The sequence below is a fragment of the Crocuta crocuta genome, unplaced genomic scaffold, assembly GCF_008692635.1.
Source record: "Crocuta crocuta isolate KB4526 unplaced genomic scaffold, BGI_CrCroc_1.0 scaffold154, whole genome shotgun sequence".
Lineage (NCBI taxonomy): Eukaryota > Metazoa > Chordata > Mammalia > Carnivora > Hyaenidae > Crocuta > Crocuta crocuta.
The window spans coordinates 5,388,933-5,403,129 of NW_027530545.1; the positions used below are offsets into that span (position 1 = coordinate 5,388,933).

The following is a 14,197-nucleotide window of genomic DNA, read 5'->3' on the forward strand; positions in this document are numbered from 1 at the left end:
TGACAAAAAAAAAAAAAGTATAAGAAAAAAAAAAAAAAAAAATAGTTGTAAAAAGTAAAAAAGTGATAGTAATTACTTTAATATTATTACTAAAGAAGCATGACTGGCCGCAGCCCTTTTGTGTAGGGGAAACTGCTTACCTGCCTGAGCTACATCTTTTCTTAGCTGTAATGGCTGCAGTGACCAGCTGCAGGCAGATGTAGCCTCAAAGCCCCTTGCTTGGTTTGCATCACATGGATCTCTCTCTGCTTTCAGCCTTCTATTGTGTTGCCAAGAACACCACGAGGAGCTCACTTGACCTTTCTGGTGCAAAAGGAAATCTGTATTTGACACTCTTGGAGGCTACTTTTGACCTACAGGGCAGAGTCAGTGGATAAATAGCCCCCCCTCCTGTCTCTTGGGTGGATAATACTGAATCTTCAGCCACTGAAGGTCCCCAGCCAAAATGAAGCCAGGTTGGCCACTGTGTGAGCAGCATGAGAATGATCCATGGACTGATGCCCCCTAGTTCCCTGCTCCATTCTTTCCAGTTCCTGACATCTATTGTGATTGTTTCCCCAAATTAATGACTTGCATGCAAGCACTTGTCTTGGGCTCTAGTTTTCCAAAGAAACCTTCACTAAGACAGTTGATACCTAGAAATAACTGAAAAGCAGACTCTTCACCATGAGATTCAAGAATTCGATCATTTGATTTCTAGCTGACAATCAGCTTTGTTACAAGATACAGCAGACTCACTGATGCCAGAGGTATCCATGGCTATTGGATGCCATTCCCAATAGACGAGTCATGGCAGGGACACCTAGTAATCTAGACAAGTCTGGGCCTTACGTGGTAGAAAACTACTCACCACTGGCAAAGCAGTTTCTAGCCTAGTAGAGACTGGGCTCCTGCCATGGGACATTAAGTGATTAACTGAGCCGACATGATTCCATCAGATTCCCCCAAGTCATAAGGTCAGACACATGCCCCAATTGTGATGGAAATAGTACATGCTAATTGGGGGCTGGCAGATCTGGAGGGTACAACAAATTGTAAACCAGTCATCTTTCCCCTACGCCACCTCTCTGTTGTATCACTATCCCTCCCTCACCATACACTTTTGGTGTCAGGGAGGTTTCCAGCACCCAACAACAGAGGAGAAAAACCTCCGGCCTTCGACAGAGATGGGTCAGACTTCTGTGTTGCTACTAGCCAGCAATACAGTACAGTCCCAGTCAAAGAAGGCCCTGAAATGGCAGTGAAGATAAGTTCTCTCATTTGGCCAATCTGTGAGCAGAGAAATTCAGTCTCTGAATGGGGAGTATGGATTTGGGTGGACAACAGTAGTCTTACCCACTCCTTCTCCCTACACCCTCCTTACAAATTATTTGGCATTTACTGTGTGGCAGGCATTATTCTATTCCATTTTTATACACAACTCTGCAAATCAGGTATATTTAAAAAAAATTTTTAACGTTTTATTTATTGAGAGACAGAGCATGAGCATGGGAGGAGCAGAGAGAAGGAAGACACAGAATCCGAAGCAGGCTCCAGGATATCAGCACAAAGCCTGACATGGGGCTTGGACTCACAAACAGCAAAATCATGACCCAAGCCAAAGTCGAACGCTCAACCGACTGAGCCACCCAGGCACCCCAGGTATGATTTTTGATATACGTATTTTGCTTTTAAGGAACTAAGATAGGTTAAGTGATTTGCTTAAGGACACAGCTGTTAAGTGGGTTGTATACCATGGATGCCATAGTCCATGCTATTTCTACTGAGTTGTATTAACTATCCAGCAGAAGAGCATATATTATAGTTTCCATAATGATGATTCTAAGCTAAGAAAAATTAAAATTAACATAGCATACTGCTCAAGAACATTAGGAAACACAATATACTTGAGAACAGCAAAGTAAAGTTGGTTTTTCAACTAGACCAGCAATTTGCAAATTACGTTCCAGGCAGCCTCAGGATTGCATAATTGTCCAAAGTATATTTATGAGTCAGAGTCAGTCCTCACAGGTGGCAATTTGGACCTCCTTTCCTGCTTTGATGGCTTTCTTACTTTTCTATTCTAAATGTTAAGGTTCTACATAAAATCACATCTGAATAAAGAATTTACTACTGTAAAAATATGATTTATAAACTTCAGTTGGAGTGGCACCTGGGTGGTTCAGTCATTTAAGCGTCCCACTCTTGATTTCGGCTCAGACCATGATCTCACAGTGTGTGAGTTCAAGCCCTGCATGGAGCTTTGCTTGGACAGCACAGACCCTGCTTAGGATTCTGTCTCTCCCCCTCTCTGCCCCTCCCCTGCTTGCTTCCTCTCTGTCTTTCTCTCTCAAAATAAATAAATAAACTTAAAAAAAAAGAAAGAAACTACAATTGGAAAGCTTCACACACACCATATGGATATATAAAAATGCTGGAGTTCTCCATGCTTTAGAGGTAACTCACACAATTGTTCTTTGAAGTATCAACAATCTCTAGTGCAACAATGAGCTATTACTGTGTCCCTAGCTAACAGTATCTCTGCCATTACATGGGAACATCAGAGTCAGCCGGGCTATAATATTATAATAATGTTCTCATCTAGTAATATAAATACACATTTGTTTTAAATAACTCTATTCCTGCATCCAGGCATGGGCCTGGCTTTTTGTGGTTGTGGGAGTGAAAAGGTTCAGACGAATAATATTTTTAATTGGCAGAAGTCTAGAGCCCCACCCGCCCTTCCCCATCTACAGGAAGAAGTGCCTGGCAGAGTTATCCTGTGGCATTGAACTATACTGGAGAGATGGGATTTGACTGGTCTCTAGGCCTAAAGTGTGCAGAAAATGCTTCAACAAGTGGAGACAGGAAGGTCTTCGAGGTTAGAGGGCATTTATTTGGAGGTAATGTGCTGCGGAATGTTTCAGTGTCAAAGTTAGTGCTCAGTAGTAGGGCAGGACGCCTACAGAATAGAGACTCCTGTTTCTAAGCTACAGAGCAGCCTAATGAATTCATCTGGGTGCACAGTTGTTTGAATGGCCTCAGAGTTGTTAGAAGGCAGACTTCAAGGTCACGCTGAGTTGCATTAGGCTTCCAGCTCACTTATTCTTTGGAAACATTACAAGAGCCCACAGCTTAACAATACGAACAAGCAAAATTTTCAAGTTTTATCCAGGCTAGATTTTTTTCCCCCAAGGTCATCTTTTTATATTTCTTTCCTCTCTTCCTGTTTAGTTTATGGCTTTTCTCCAAACCAAGTGAGCCCCTCTTGGATAATTTGCCTTCTAATAAAATCAATTCACCTTCCACTGGCCTCTGCAGTCAATTATCTGGGTTGTTTTTTAACTTCTCAAATTAAAAATTTTCAAGGTCTGCTGTGAGCATGAAGGGATAAATCCTGTCAGTAAACAAAAGCTTCAGTTAAAAAAATTCTGCCAAAAACACAATTATGAACAGAAACAACAACAAAAATCCCATCCCCCCTCCTTAATACCCCAGCCTCTTCCTCACAACTGCTGAGGAAAATGCTGCAAAGCCAGGTAAGCGGGGTCTGTTCTCCACATCTGGTCTCTGTCCACAAGCTCTGGAATGTCCTGTAGATTGGGGTCATGAGGACTGGTGGTAGGAAATCCCAGGAAGTGAGGGGGAATTTATTTGGACTACTAAGATGTACCCTCAAAAGGGAAACAACAATTAGCTCCAAGAGCAAAGGCCCCCAGTAGGTGGCAATGCCAGAAGTAGTCTGAGCAACAAGGGAGAGGGGCTGGAGGTAGCTTGTGCCTGGATGGGCAGGTTAGGGCAGAGAAGACTGAGGGGAGGGAAGAGAGGACAGTCAGGACCCAGGAGCTAAGGTGGAGAAGTCCGTCCCTTCTGAATCCATGTGCCCTAGCCCCATTCCTCAGGCCGGTGTTTCACGAATTCTGCATCTTGTTAAAATGCAGATTCTAATCCCATAAGTCCAGCATGGAGCCTGAGAATCTGCATTTCTAACTCGCTCCTAACTTGATGTTGCAGGGCAGTGAACCGAACTTTGAGCAACACATTTATACAACCACTGTTTCTATTCTCTTCAATGTTATTCCAGAGCAATCACAGACATAATAGATACAACAAGTTTTTCAAATGATATAAAAACATTCTGTATCAACCAGTGTTCTCCAGAGAAATGGAACCAATAGAAGCAATCTCTATATATCGGTGGGGGGGGGAGGGGGAGAGAGAGAGAGAGAGAGAGAGAGATTGAGATTGATTGGCTCACACAATTGTGGGGACTAAGAGACTGGCAAAGCTGAAATCTACAGGTGGGGGCAGGATGGAAATGAGGAAAAGAGTTGGTGTTGCAGTCAAAGCAGAATTCCTCCTCCAGGAAATCTATTTTACTAGTAAGGCCTTCAACTGATTATATAAGTCCCACCTACATTATCAAGGGTAATATGCTTTATTTAAAGTCAACTGATTATAAATATTAATCCCACCTACAAAGACCTTCATAGCAACAACCAGATTAATGTTTCAACAAACAACTGGATATCATGGTCTAACAAAGTTGACACATGAAATTAACCATCACACATACCACGTAATTTTCAGCAAATTTACTTTTTTTCCCTCTTAATGTATTTTGGAAATTATTTTTATCAATAGCTTAATTGTATTCTATTATATGTATTATCATTATCACATAAACAGACTTACATTGAACGATATTTTACTCTTCACTATTACAAAAATGTTGGAATGAATATTCTTGAAAAAAAGTCTTTCACTACAAGTTTGAATAAATCGGCAGTTCAACTGTTTAGACTTGAAAGTGTTGGTCAAGGCCTATGTAAAGTTTCAGTTTTCATAGCAATTGGCAAGTTGTTCTAAAAAATAGACTTTGCTGGTTTATATACTCGGTAGAAATGGGTAAAAGTTTCTGTTTCTACACATTCTCAATGATACAATACATTCCAAAATATTTTCAACTTTGTCATTCTGATGCACGAAAAACAATGTCCCATTCAAGTTTTATCTTGTGGATGATCACTTTCCCTTACATTTAGAGGCTGTTTGCGTTGCTTTTTCTTCTGTGTCTACAGTCCATTTTTCTGGGGTCTTTAGCATTTTTATTCTTATGAGTGTTAGTCATTTTCCTATATATACAGTGCAAATATATCTTATTCTGTTGTGTTGTTTGTCTTTTAACTTCAGTCATAGTATTTTAAATCATGCAAATATTTTAATTTTATGCAAAGCAATTTGTCTTTAATCTTTTAGGTTCTGGGTTTTGTGTCTTGTTTCACAGACTTTTCCCTCCAAGAAAATATAAGTAAATTTTCCTATATTTTCCTCTACACGTGTATGGTGTTTCATTTTGTGTTAAAATCTTCAAACCAGTCTATTTTGGTGTAAAGAGGGTAATAGAGATAGGGCACCTGAGAGGTTCAGTTGATTAAGTGTCTGACTCTTGATTTAAGGTCAGGTCATGATCTCATATTTCGTGATCTCATGCTCTGTGCTAATGGCACAGAACTTGCTTGGGCTTCTCTCTCTCTCCCTTTCTCTCTTCCCCTCCCTTGTTTTTTTGTTTTTTTGTTTTTTTCTCTCTCAAAATAACTAACTAACTAACTAAATAAATAAACTTAAAAAAGAGAGAATGTAATAGAGATGAACTCCCCATTTTCTTTCTGGCTAGTCAGTTACTCAAAATCCATTTGTTTAAGAACCATTTTTTATCACATACTAAATTCCACCATGTATGGGCTAACTTTTGAAATATCTATCCTGGAAATTCAATTACATAACATTTATTTGCCCCCCCCCAGTATATTTACATTTTGGAACTTTTCTAGCTCATCTGGTAAGTTTCAGTCAGTGCACCCAGTGTCAAAAAGTTATTACTGTTGTTTTTATTTGCATTGAATTAAAGTTCTGAATTAATTAAGGGATGATGTCTATTTCATGCACTCTCAACAGGATGATATCACCCTCAAAGAGACAAAAATTGGTTCTTGGAGGTGAAAAACTTACTCTCTTTGTGTGTAAAACAGATATATACATAAACAGATATTTAGTATATTGGTGGTATTAAAATTTAATGGGACAAGACAATTAAGAAAAAATTGTCTAAAAAGGGAGGCTATAATGAAACAGTTGAGAAACACTGTTTATTTATATAAAGTTGATCATTCTTATCTAAGAACAAGTCATTTCTTGATATCTATTTGTCTTTTAGGCAGAACAGTAGAATTTAAAAATTTTCTTCAAATCAATCTAAATGTTTATTTCTAGGATCTTTCTCTTTTTTCATAAATCTACATTGAGGACAATTAAATTTTTATATTAGTCTTATACACTCAACCTACTGAATTCCTAACTGTAATAGTGTTATAGCTTTATATTCTAGTATTAATATAATCTGCAAATAATGAAAAGTTAGTATCATTTTTTCTAACTTCTATGCTTCTTATCATTCTATTTAGGTTAAGTGTGTTGCTAGTACCTACAGAAAAATATAACCAATACCAGTCATGGTAGACAACCTTAGGGTTAAAAGAATTTAATGAGATTTTTTTCTAGTATTTCACCATTAAGCTCATGACAATTCCATGTTATAATTAAGGATTTATTGATTTATTTATGTTTTAAAAGTTTTAAAAGTATTTTATCAAACGCTTTTTTGGCATTTATGAAGATAGCCAAATGATTCCTCTCCTTGAATCTATTAATATGTACATCATTAAGTTCCATATATTGAGCCATCCTTGCATTCTTGGTAAGAACTCTATGTAGTGGTTATATTATTCTTGCAGTATGTAATTATAATTTATTAAAGAATGCTTAACTTCTGATTTTTACAACAATAATACAGGTGAGATTTTGAAGTTTAATTTTACCATATCATGTTATTTTGTCAGATTTTAGTAATAGTGTCTTTGTGAAACAAATAAATAAACTTTCCTTTTTTTTTCCCTCTATGCTCAAATATATTTTTAAATAGAATCAGAGTTTCTTATTTCTTATAGACTTTACAGCTTGGCCACTGAAAATGTATGGCCCAAGCATTTTTTGTTGTGGATGATTTTTTGACAACCTTTTTGCTTTATCTTTCTATCTTTTCCCAAATATGTTTTGGTAATTTATCCTTTACTTCTCAAGTTAAAAATTTTTTCTTATTTTTATTTTTTTTAATTTATTTATTTTTTATTTATTTCTAGGGGAGAGAGAGAGAGACAGCATGAGCAGGGGAGGGTCAGAGAGAGAGGGAGATACAGACTTCGAAATAGGCTCCAGGCTCTGAGCTGGCTGTCAGCACAGAGCCCGACGCGGGGCTCCAACCCACGAACCGCGAGATCATGACCTAAGCGAAAGTCGGACGCTTAACCGACTAAGCCACCCAGGCGCCCCTCAAGTTTAAAATTTATTTCCACAGAATTGAATAAAGTAATCTCCTAAAATTCTTTTAAGAATTTTTGTATCTGTACCTGTTTTCTCTATTGTGACTAATAATTTGTGTGTTTGTGTTTTCCGGCCCTTTCCACATATACACCATTTTTATTCTCTTCCCCTTGCCCCAACCTCCTCCCACAGCCACTGTCTCTTTCTCTGACTCTCACTCTTGCTCTCATATTATATCTCTCTTTTTTCTTTATCTCTCTTTTCATAAACTCTCAATTAACCAACTCTTTTTTTTAAGTTTATTTATTTATTTTGAGAGAAAGAGAGAGTGTGTGTGCATGTATGAGTTGGGGAGAGGGAGAGTAAAAGCAGAGAGAATCACAAGCAGGCTCCATGCTCAGCACAGAGCTTGATGTCAGGCTTGATCTCATGACCACAAGATCATGACCTGAGGTGATATTAGGAATCCATCATTCAATCTATTGAGTCACCCAAGTGTCCCTCAATTAACCAACTCTTGAACTCAGTTACTAGTTTTACTTTTTTGTTTCCTGTTTTATAATTTATTTATTTCTACTTTCATATTTACATTTTTTCTCTCTTTCCTTATGTTTATTTTGTTGTTTTTGTCCCAACTTTTAAAATATGATATTTCATTAATTATTTTGTGGGTGAAAGAGAATTTTTTAAGTGAGGTATGACATGGATTTCCTTCAGGTTCTTCAGGATTTATAAGAAGAAATTGGAAATAATTCTTTTACTCTTCATGTGACGGACTGCTTTCATTTCAATATTGCACAATACCCCATATTTACTAAAGTTTTAAGCATTATTCAAATTGACTTTAAGAAGATTATACTTTTTTCAACACATAATGCACACAGTTAAATGACCTCATGAGTTTCCTAACACTACAGTCCTTCCTTTCTTTATTGAAGGTCACTTGACCTTCACCTCCAGCTGAAGGACTATTTTTGTACTTGGTTAGGGATGGCTGAGTAGCCTTAATTTAACACTGAGGGCATGCAATAGAAAGTCTTCCTTGTCCTGCACTAACCTTGTGACCTCATTCTAATGTGGCATTTCTTGCTAGGGAAATCCTTACCTTATACCCTCAATCTGCAAATAGTTCACTGTCTTATTACCTGGACTTGAGTATTTCTCTGGATAACATGTCTACTATTAATCTCCATTAAAGTAGTGTTTGGTCTTGATCTCCACGACCCTCTCCAACCTGCTGTGCAGTTATGACTCTTATGCTTCTGACACCATCCTGAAAGGGGGGGCCTTGTCATACATTCATTTATTTACTCACTCATTCATCAAGCACGTATTGAGCACCTACCTTATTCAAGCAGTGAGCTAAAAACCAAGAAAAGAAAAAGATGTGGTCCCTTCCTTCCAGTAGCATCCAATCTAGTGGAAAGTGATCCCCTGACATGGGCCTGCAACATGGACTAAATCTAGGCTTTTGAGGGCTGAGCTCTGACACGATATCCTAAAACCTTTTGCTGGTTTTGCTGTTTGCTTATCTCAAGTTACTTGTAAAATTTCCCAATTTACAAACACTGCTATTAAAGTTAATTTTCTTATAAGAAAAACATCCGCAACAATTAGAGAACAAAACTGTGGCACCAAGCTCGAGACATGTGACATTTAAACAAGTATCTCAACAAATGATTGCATATTATGACCTAGTAGTTGTTAGCAAATAGTAGAAACTGTGATTGCTAAATCCAATGATGCCAAGGGTCTCCTGCCTATCAGAATCTCATTGAAATGTGATAAAACAAGGTGTGGGACTATTTCTAAAATGGTCCAGTTGGTTTAGGCTTGTATTGTTGAGAATGAGCATCGGAAGAAATTTATCCCGCTGTTTCCCCTGTCATGTGGTTCCTAACATGTATCCCAGGGGTGGCATTTGAGTGAGACTCTAGTGTATTATTATAAAGCAGAGAGGAAGTAACACACTAAATAGGCTCTTTTTTTAAACTTCTCAGAGTAAAACTTTTGACACAATGCCAAACATCCAGATGAAAACTGAAGAAAAACAAAACAACTCTCCAGATGTTTTCCCTAAGTAAATGTATAGGGATTATTGTTCTTACCCTTTCTTTTTGGAAATGACTCATGCAGCATAAGAGAACAAGGACCAGATGAAATATGAGGGTCAACAAAGGCCATGTTGACCACTTAACAGGAAAACGACACAGGTGATATTGGATGACCAGGACAACCTAAGGTAATCACCTAAACCTCACCTTGGTAGATCTGGTAGGTTAACTTATTAGCCCAGATATCTCACTCCTTTGTACATCTTTGCTTTTAGCCATTTAACTCATAAAATCTTGTATTTCCTTCTATTATAAACACTTCCTGGCCTCTTGAGTTTGGCAATGATGAGCAGACATGATTGATGCCGAGGCTTGAAATGTGCTTGTGTACTTGGGCTTACCCACTTCCATTTTTTTCCATGAGATAAATGACCCCAGGTCCACTGGTACAGCAAAGATGAGAGACTTGTGGAATAAATCTGTCCCCAACCTAAACTGCAGAGTTTAGAGCCAAGTCCAGCCTGGATCCGCCAGTTTCTGGATAATTTGCAGATGTGAGAGAGAATAAATAATTGTGTTTTTAAACCACTAACTTTTGGGGTGTTTTGTTACACAGAACTATTGTGGAAATAGTTGACCTGTACCATAGAGCCAAAATAGACTGAAAATGATGGGATATCTCTGACAGAGTGTTTCCCACTGGCCTCAGCCTACTGATAGTGATGCTATCTGGTAGAAATATCTGAGGCACTCACCTGAGCTTATATTCATTGTGGCAAGCCCCCACAAACATTTCTCCAACCAGAGCCAATGTTGTGGCTTGCCCCACCCTCGTGGTTCTTATTACGAATGCAAGATGCACCCCAGCAACACCTATCAGCAAACTTTGAAAAAAACAGGTTTATTACTCACAGGTTCTGACAGCACACAGCATGCCAAAGAGCCACACTGAGGTCACAGGTAGAGAGAAAGAGCAGGTGCCTGGGGTTCTGTCTCTGTTGGGACAGAGGGTGAGGTGGTTAGGGTTTTGTGGGTTCACTCTTTATTAGAGAACTTAAAACATAAGAACAGGGATATGGGCATGGGAAGGGAAAGTATGGCACTCAAGTGGTCAGTTGTCTAGGTTACTTAGGACTCTCTAAGGGGGTTGGGGGCGGGGGGAACTTCATGGGTGCGACAGCCTGATTCCTTATCTAGGTGTTTAGCTGGTCGCTGTGTCAAACAGTTGGCAATATGTTTACTTGAGCTAGACCTCTTGAAATGGATTCTTTGGCAATCAAAAACTTAATGTCAGGCTCTTACATGATAATAAATGAAGCTCGCTTCAGGCAGTTACACACAGAGTCCACAGGAGGAATGAAACTGCCAGGAAGATGCAGAGCCCACGTATCTCTATAGCCTCACTGCCTAGTATGCTCTATTTCACTTTTTGAGTCTGCTAGAATATTCTTCCTCCAGCTTCTTTGATATGTCAAACACTTTCATACTTCAAGGTCTCGCATGTGTTGTTTTCTATCCCTGTACAATGTACCCTCCCTTATCCTGAATGTGCTAACATAGTCATTCCCTATGCAGGTAATGGGACATCTTTGTCTTCAAAGTATGCCTCCAATGGTCCCAAGGAGGAAATTTAAAATACTGTAAATCAATAAAGATGACTCCTTTGATCAAAACATAATTTGTGTGATTTCTCTTCCGTTTCAACATGAGTTAAATGAACACATAGGAAGAGCACAGTTTCATGGAGAAAACATTCAGAACTACAAAAAAGCATTTTTTAAATCTAAGTGGCCAGGACTTTGAATTGACCAAATTATTTTTGGCTTTCCATTGTAAGAGTTAAGAGACATATTGCTACAGAATAAATAATGAGAATTTCATCAAATAAAATATTAACCTTGAAAAAATCCTTTGAATTTTCACATTTGTACCTCCTAGAACTATGCATATGGAGGAGACTATGACTCACTAAAACGAGCCTAAAGCAACGCTTCTGTGTCCAAGGAAGAAATGTTTTTGTCAGTTACAATTGGCATCTTGTTTTTTAAAAAACATTTTTCAGTGTTTATTCATTTTTGAGAGAGAGAGACAGAGTGTGAGCAAGAGTGGGCCAAAGAGAGAGGGAGACACAGGAGCAATTTACAGACATTAAGTCATTTGATCCTTATAATAACCTTGCAAGATATATATAAAATATGCTCATCAACAGGCGTAGTAAAAATGCCAACTTGGGCCTGAGAAGTTTATAAATGACACTCTAGAGCAGTGGGTCTCAACCTTGGCTGTGGATTAGAATCATGAGGGAGCTCTGAGAAATCCCCATACACAGGCCCCACCCCAGGACATCAGAACTGGGAATGCATGAGAGTAGAAGGCAGGCATTTGTATTTTTTAACTCCCCAGGTGAGTGCCATGAGAAGCTAAATAAATCTGCAAAATCACTGGATTTATAATCCCATTGATGACTTGAGAACCTAAACATAAACAATGATATATCTGCTTGTTGTTAAACATGGCGGTGCTTCCGCAGCTGTGAGAGGGAAGCTAACAACTCAGCAGTCATGGGCACCCATGTCACAGTGGAAGAAGCGTCTGCTGTGCCTGCTGCAAGGACATCAGAGCCAAATTCAGACTGTTTCCCTTAGGAGATCACTGGGATAAAGAGACATGAACACAGGTTTTCATTAGGTCCTAAGAACAGGACTGATCCTATACCACTTTAAACCCTTTTTCCATGTAGCATTTGCCCTAGCCAAGCAACAGAAGTGGTAGTCTGCATTTTATATTATCTATGTGTCAGGCAAGGACACAATATCAAGGGCAGATGAAAGAGGGGGAGCAGTTTCACAGTCAGCACATACATGCTTGAAACACATGGATTCTCTTGCTAGGGTGCTAGCGATCTGCTGAGTCGTCCGAGGCCACCCCTTTGTTGGCCATTCTGGGCATCTGACCTCCTCTGGCTTCTGTGCTACCTGCAGAAGCGTGGCGTCAAAGGCATGGGTGAAGTCTATAGGGCCCCTGGCTTTCCTTCAGCCTTGGCCGGTTACCAGGAAGGAAAGCAAAGGGGAAAACAAGGTATCTGCTTCTTTAGCATTCTCAGTTCCACAGCACTTGAGTATGTATCTACAGAGGGCTACAGAAGCTCCAGGATCTGAGGGCTGAGAGCTGACTGCTTTCTAAATCCTCTCCGTTTTATGGCAGCTGTAAATAAGCTTTTGGTTCAGGTTTGGGGAGAGGCTGTTTACCACAGTACTTAAGAACATGAACTGTAGATCCAGATGCTTATGCCTGTTTTCTCATCTGCCCAATGAAAGTAATTGTGCTTATTTTTTGATGTATGACTTACACAATAAATAGATGAAACAGATGCAAAGAATAGATGAATAGAGTAAATAGATGACAAATGTTTAGCACAATATCTACACATAGAATTATACTACCGTTAGCTTTTATTATTTATGTATTCTTTTATTCATGCAACTGCTTATTAATTTTGGGGGGCTGGAGTGGTTGAAAAGTCTTCCTATGTGTCAGGCACATGCTAAGCTCTGGTAATGCAAAGGGAAGAAGAGAATATGGTCCCTGCACTCTCAGGGGAAGAGAGGAAGACAGAGATAAAAAAATTATTTAGTATCATGTTAGGAGCTAAGAAATCTTTCCAAGTGTATACCTTGGTGTCCCAGAGAAGGAACACCTGGGAATCAATCCTCTTTGCTGTGGGAACCAGTGCGAACAAACCGACTGCTCCCTATCTTATGATTCTTTTACATATCTGATAATGGACAATAGTTTATTCTTCAGATAAACTCCTAAAACTTATTCCAGAGCAATTAGAATTGGTTTGTTCCCTTCAAATGGTATATGGTCCCAGACATGTCCTTTATCTGTTTGGCCTTTGGCAAATCACAGACCTCTTTGTCAGTACTTTCCAGTGTAAAATGGAAAAAAAAAAAAGTTAACTACTTTGCAAAGTGTTGTAAGATTCAAGGTGTATATATATATATACACACACACATATATATATATATATCACTTGGAGCTCCCCTTATATTTGCAACTTGAGCTGACTGAAGTAACCACCCTGGGTCGTCCAACCCAAAGTCCTAAGGAGTATCCTTCTTCAGGCAGTTGCTAAATGTATGATTGTAGAGTCAATGTTCTCTCCCGAGAAGCTCTCAGATCTAATCCTATATTTTGGAAGGCTCTCCGTCCCTTTTCTTTTCTTCCTCTTTTGTTTTCTTGATATTTTCTTACCCTATGCATGCTAGGATCTCTAGGCTGAAAAAGACACAGGTTTATCTGTGCTATGTAGCATGGAGGCTGATTTGACACCTTATTTTCTAGGGCTCATAGGATGACTAGAACAATCAACTCTCTCTACATTTATATTAGTCCATTGCCATGGACTAATAAAAAAATAAATTTTTAAGGATAGTCTGGAATTGTTTCTTAGCATGGACTGATATTTTATATACAGATCACCATGAATGTTGGGATCTTTTAACCACACTGATATATTAACATTTCTGTCCTTTCTTATATTTCTAAGTCTTGGTTTCCTTTCCCAAGGGTTTTTATCTACATAATCCAAGGAAAGGGAAAACCAACAGTAGCCTAGCTTGGAATCTACCAGGGTGTTTTAAAAAAAATGTTCTCACTAGTGTCAAATAGTATTGAAAAATTTGGGACTAAAAAATGAATACTTAAAAAAAAATCACTGTAGGATCATACTATTAAGAAAGTGAGGGGTGCCTAAGTGGCTCAGGATTCTTTCTCTTCCT

At 38.7% G+C, this 14,197-nt stretch overlaps 1 long non-coding RNA gene across 1 annotated transcript in view; it reads right to left on the bottom strand.

Moving 5' to 3' along the window:
• The window catches only part of LOC144234492 (uncharacterized), a 131,589-nt gene that overhangs the window by 70,091 nt on the left and 47,301 nt on the right, over nucleotides 1–14,197 (bottom strand). Inside the window, exon 3 of the long non-coding RNA XR_013335974.1 lies at nucleotides 10,326–10,408. This is a non-coding gene — a long non-coding RNA (uncharacterized LOC144234492). The remainder of the gene's footprint in view (nucleotides 1–10,325; nucleotides 10,409–14,197) is intronic.